This window comes from Canis lupus, chromosome 3 (genome assembly GCF_011100685.1).
Source record: "Canis lupus familiaris isolate Mischka breed German Shepherd chromosome 3, alternate assembly UU_Cfam_GSD_1.0, whole genome shotgun sequence".
Lineage (NCBI taxonomy): Eukaryota > Metazoa > Chordata > Mammalia > Carnivora > Canidae > Canis > Canis lupus.
The window spans coordinates 11,154,065-11,160,064 of NC_049224.1; positions in this window are offsets into that span (position 1 = coordinate 11,154,065).

A 6,000-nucleotide genomic window follows, 5' to 3' on the forward strand; every position below is an offset into this window, starting at 1 on the left:
AAACAAAACTTCACATGTTGAAGTCCTAATCCTCAATATCTCAGAGACCTTATTTGGAAAAAGAACATTACAGAGGTAGTTAGTTAAGATGAGGTCTTACCAATGTAGGATAGGTCCCTGACCCAATATGATTGTATTGGATCATAAAAAAAGGAAATTTGGACACAGAAACAAGCACAATATGTAAATTTCAGAGTTCTGCTACCACAAGCCAAAGAACTACCAGAAGCTAGAAGAGAGACCTGGAATAAATCTTTTATTTCCTGTTTTAGAAGAAGAAGGATGACTCTGCCAATACCTTGACTTCAGACCTCTAGATATTCGGTTTGCAATATTTCATTCCAGAAACCCTAGAAAACTAATACAGACATAGAAAACTTGAATAACACTATCAACCAACTTGATCTGGTTGACATTAATAAAACACTACCTAACAACAGCAGAGTATACATTCTTCTTAAGTGCAAACAGAACATTTTCTAAGATAAACTATATTCTGGGCCATAAAACCAAGGATATTGGTTATACAAAGTATGTTCTCTGACCACAACAGAATTAAACTAGAAATTAATAACAAAAAGTCTTATTATTTTTTCTTTTTTGAAGCATAAATTGACTATGATTCAGGATTTACATATATTAAGAAATGTGATATTTAGATGTTCATCTTGTAGATTTAAAATTATAGATTAAAAATGAAGAATTGGGGTACCTAGGTGGCTCAGTCATTTAAGCAGCAGACTCTTGATTTCAACTTATGTCATGATCTCAAGGTCGTGAGGCTGCGGCTCACATCAGGCTCCGTGTCCAGTGGGGAGTCTGCTTGAGATTCCCTCTCTCCCTCTGCCCCTCCCCCTGTGCTCATACACACACTCTCTCTCTCTCTCTCCAAAGAAAAGAGAAGAAAAGAAAATAGAATTGGGAAGAGGCTACAAAATGAGGTTCCATTTGAACCCACAATCTCTTATAAATCATGTCATATACCGTGTCAACCAGAAAACTCAGGATTAAATTATATGTGAAGGTATATGCACTCAAAAATGCATTACCACCTTGCTTATAACCACAAAAAATAAAAACTATTTCAATATCAACATTGATTATTTTAGTAACAAAAAAAAAATGAACATGAAAAACAAAATACAATCTGAGTAAGTTTTAGGGTGTTAATTCATTACCAGTGCTATCATTTAAATCCATGAAGGGCTTACTTTATACCCCAGGGACTTCTTCACTAACTAAAAAAATAATCATAAGAGGTGAATGTTACAATCCAAAACCAACAATTTTGGAGAAGGTATAAAGTTGATAAAATTGTTTTAAGCACCATTTTTCATTTTTATGTTATTTTATTTTATTTTATTTTATTTTATTTGTTTTAATAATAAATTTATTTTTTATTGGTGTTCAATTTTTCAACACACAGAATAAAACCCAGTGCTCATCCTGTCAAGTGCCCACCTCAGTGCCCATCACCCAGTCACCCCCACCACCCGCCCACCTCCCCTTCCACCACCCCTAGTTCGTTTCCCAGGATTAGGAGTCTTTCATGTTCTGTCTCCCTTTCTGATATTTCCCACTCATTTTTTCTCCTTTCCTCTTTATTCCCTTTCACTATTTTTTATATTCCCCAAATGAATGAGAACATATAATGTTTGTCCTCCTCCGATTGACTTATTTCACTCAGCATAATACCCTCCAGTTCCATCCACGTCAAAGCAAATGGTGGGTATTTGTTGTTTCTGATGGCTGAGGAATATTCCATTGTATACATAGACCACATCTTTTTTATCCATTCATCTGTCGATGGACACCGAGGCTCCTTCCACAGTTTGGCTATTGTGGACATTGCTGCTATAAACATCGGGGTTCAGGTGTCCTGGCGTTTCACTGCATCTGTATCTTTGGGGTAAATCCCCAGCAGTGCAATTGCTGGGTCGTAGGGCAGGTCTATTTTTAACTCTTTGAGGAACTTCCACACAGTTTTCCAGAGTGGCTGCACCAGTTCACATTCCCACCAACAGTGCAAGAGGGTTCCCCTTTCTCCTCATCCTCTCCAACATTTGTTGTTTCCTGTCTTCTTACTTTTCCCCATTCTCACTGGTGTGAGGTGGTATCTCACTGTGGTTTTGATTTGTATTTCCCTGATGGCCAGTGATGCGGAGCATTTTCTCATGTGCCTCTTGGCCATGTCTATGTCTTCCTCTGTGAGATTTCTCTTCATGTCTTTTGCCCATTTCATGATTGGATTGTTTGTTTCTTTGCTGTTGAGTTTAATAAGTTCTTTATAGATCTTGGAAACTAGCCCTTTATCTGATACATCATTTGCAAATATCTTCTCCCATTCTGTAGGTTGTCTTTTAGTTTTGTTGACTGTATCCTTTGCTGTGCAAAAGCTTCTTATCTTGATGAAGTCCCAATAGTTCATTTTTGCTTTTGTTTCTTTTGCCTTCGTGGATGTATCTTGCAAGAAGTTTATTTATTTTAGAGACCACCTGTGCACTAGGGTGCATGTGTGTGGGTGGGAAGGGGCAGAGAGATTCTTCAAGCAGACTCTCCACTGAGCATAAAGCCCAACTTGGAGCTCCACCCCAGGACCCATGGGATCGTGACACGAGATGAAACCAAGAGCCAGAGTCTTAACTGACTGAGCCACCCACGTACCCTAAGTAGATAAAGCATTTAATAATTCCTTTAAGCTACAGAATAGCAATAAAACCACAACTATTTTACATTTACATAGAGACTCCAACTTACAAGGTGATTTTTCATAAATTACCTAGTGGAAGTTTCAGTTTATCCATAAAATAAACAGGAAAAGGATTACGCTGAATTTTCAGAGGAAGAAATCAAGGCACAGAAATTAAGAAAATAAAAAAGTTGGAGCTAGAAATCAGTTCTTCAAGGGCTAAACCATTCAGTTATTCAGGTATGTATAATGACAATGAACATTTTCTTTGATCAAAGAAAGGAAGTTTTATATATGAAAGTAAATTAATTTATCACCATTTTATCACATGACCAAAAATATGTTAAAAGAAAAAAAATGCTCCAAATTACATTTGGAAAATTGAGTGATATCAATGTTGCTTATCACAATCTCAAAATGAATGATTTACAAAATTCAAAACAAAAATCACCATGTCATGTACAATTGCTGGACAAATAGCTCACTAATTTTCTCTCACATATACCTATCTAATTTTATTTTCCATTGTTAGGGTCCCTGAATCCGATTACAGTGTAATCAATGTAATGAGTGAAGAAATAAATAAATAAAACGAAACAGACTTTGCCTCACAGCAGATATTTGCATTGCATCCATGAGAATTTGCTGTTATTTTTAAATTAGCTGCAGGAAAGCTTTTTTATTGCCTTTTAAATGCAAGAGAAATAGTCAAACCAAATAAAATTCCATTTTTAATAACCAAATATTACACTAAAAAAGGTCAAGCATATCTGTCTCTACTATTACATGCATGCAGATTCTGATACAGGACAAACTTTAATTTTCAATTAAAAATGAAAACAATGCTTACCCTACATTTTGACTATTCATATCTCTCACAAATACAGAAGATATTAAAACTGAATTATACCTAAGTTTGCATAATAAAGAAAATTATAAACTCAAAAGGCTAAATGGCATATCACTCAGTTTTTCTAATTTATTGCCTACATTAATACCCCATTAACCAAAACACCAGCCAAGAGCCAAAAAGTAAACCATGTAGTGGGGGGAAAAAATGAACTTTGGAGTCAGATGAAACTGATTTGAATCCCAATACAATCACTTACTAGCAAGGTGAATCTGAACAAGTTGCTTAGCCTCATCTATAAAACGGAGGTAATGATAGCTATTTCTTGTGATTGTATGGCTTAAATAAGAAATGAAGAAAGCATGTGGGATGGCTTCTGTTCATAATAAGTTCTCAGTTGTTATTATTGTTATTAAGCTGCTACTTCATAAAACTAAAATTTTACTCACAGAAAAACCACGGATATGATAACCAAGGACCCATTTGCTCTTGTACACATGGCTCTAAATATCTAACTTTTCCTAATTCTCAGTACTAATTTTTCATTCACTCATCCAGAAAATATTTATTAAATTCCAACTACGTGTCAGGCATTGTTTCAAGCATTGAGAATATAATAGAATTTGTTTGCGAAAGCAAACAAAACAAAAATCTTTGTTCTCATGTGCAATATAAAATATACATAATGAAAATATAGTTTGCTAGATAGCAATGAAGGCTAACAGGAAAGTAGAATAGAAACTGCTATGGTTGGGTGTGAGGGACCAACATGACCTAACCTGAGAATGTGGTATTTAAGTCAAGACATTCAGGAAGTGAAGGAAGAAATTATATAAAGTGATCAGATTTTAGTTATGTAAGACTCATTAAGATCTTGAAAGCTCTGGGACCCCTGGATGGCTCAGTGATTGAGTGTTTGCCTTTGGCTCAGGACGTGATCCCAGAGTCTGGGATCGAGTCTGGCATTGGGCTTCCTGCATGGAGCCTGATTCTCCCTCTGCCTATGTCTCTGCCTCTCTCTCTGTGTCTCTCATGAATAAATAAATAAATCTTTAAAAAAAAAAAAAAAGATCTTGAAGGCTCATTGAGAGTTGAGAGTACATAGAAATTTAGGCTAAATGAGTGATGAGTATTAAAGACAGCACTTGTGATGAGCATTGAGTGTTATATGCAAGTGATGAATCACTAAATTCTACTCCTAAAACTATGTTAACTAACTAGAATTTAAATAAAAATTTAGAAGAAAAAAATGCACTTAAGGCACATGCTTTGGGTCACTTAAAAAATCAGAATTGTAATTTTTAGACTTTATAGTGACTTGATAGTAAGTCTTCCTGAATCAGCCTGTTCACAATTCAGGGCTGGTTGGAACTGTGATCTTCAACTGAAGAAAGGAAAATACCTCCCCTTGATATAGTGTACCTGTGACTGTAGATAACACTATGGGATGGTATATGAGAAATTGTTAAGAAAGTAAATCCTGGGATGCCTGGGTGGCTCAGTGGTTGAGCATCTGCCTTTCGCTCAGGTCATGATCCTGGGGTCCTGGGAGACTCGATCCCAGGACCTATGTCTCTGCCTCTGCTTATGTCTATGTCTCTACCTCTCTTTGTGTGTCTCTCATGAATAAATAAATAAAATCTTAAAAAAGAAAGGAGAAAGAAAGAAAGAAGAAAGAAAGAAAGAAAGAAAGAAAGAAAGAAAGAAAGAAAGAAAGAAAGAAAGAAAGAAGAAAGAGGGATCCCTGGGTGGCGCAGTGGTTTGGCGCCTGCCTTTGGCCCAGGGCACGATCCTGGAGACCCGGGATCGAATCCCACGTCGGGCTCCCGGTGCATGGAGCCTGCTTCTCCCTCTGCCTGTGTCTCTGCCTCTCTCTCTCTCTCTCTGTGACTATCGAAAGAAAGAAAGAAAGAAAGAAAGAAAGAAAGAAAGAAAGAAAGAAAAAGAAATTCCTGGTGGCACCTGGTTGACTCAGTTGGTTAAGCATCCAACTCTTGATTTCAGCTCAGGCTCTGATCACAGGGTCGTGAGATGGAGCCCTGTGTCAGGATCCACACTGCGCATGGGGCCTGCTAAAGATTCTCTCCCACTCCATCTCCCCTTCTACTACCACCCACTAAAGTTAAATAAATAAATAAATAAATCTTTGAAAAAAAGTAAATTCTGACAGTTCTCATATGAAAGAAAAAAAACATTTGTGTGTGTGTACGTGTCTGTATGAGAAGAAGATAGATGCCAACCAAATTGTTTGTGGGGGAATTGTTTTGTAATATATGTAAGTCAAGACATTATGCTGTACACCTTGAACCTACAGAGTGCTATATGTCAACTATATCTCAGTAAAACTGGAAAAAAGTTTTAAACTTGTTTTTTAAAAAGGAAACCTGATTTGTAGGCAAAAGAGAGGACAACTGTTACAGCAATGACCTTGAGTATTTATAAAAAGGAATGTAAGCTAGTC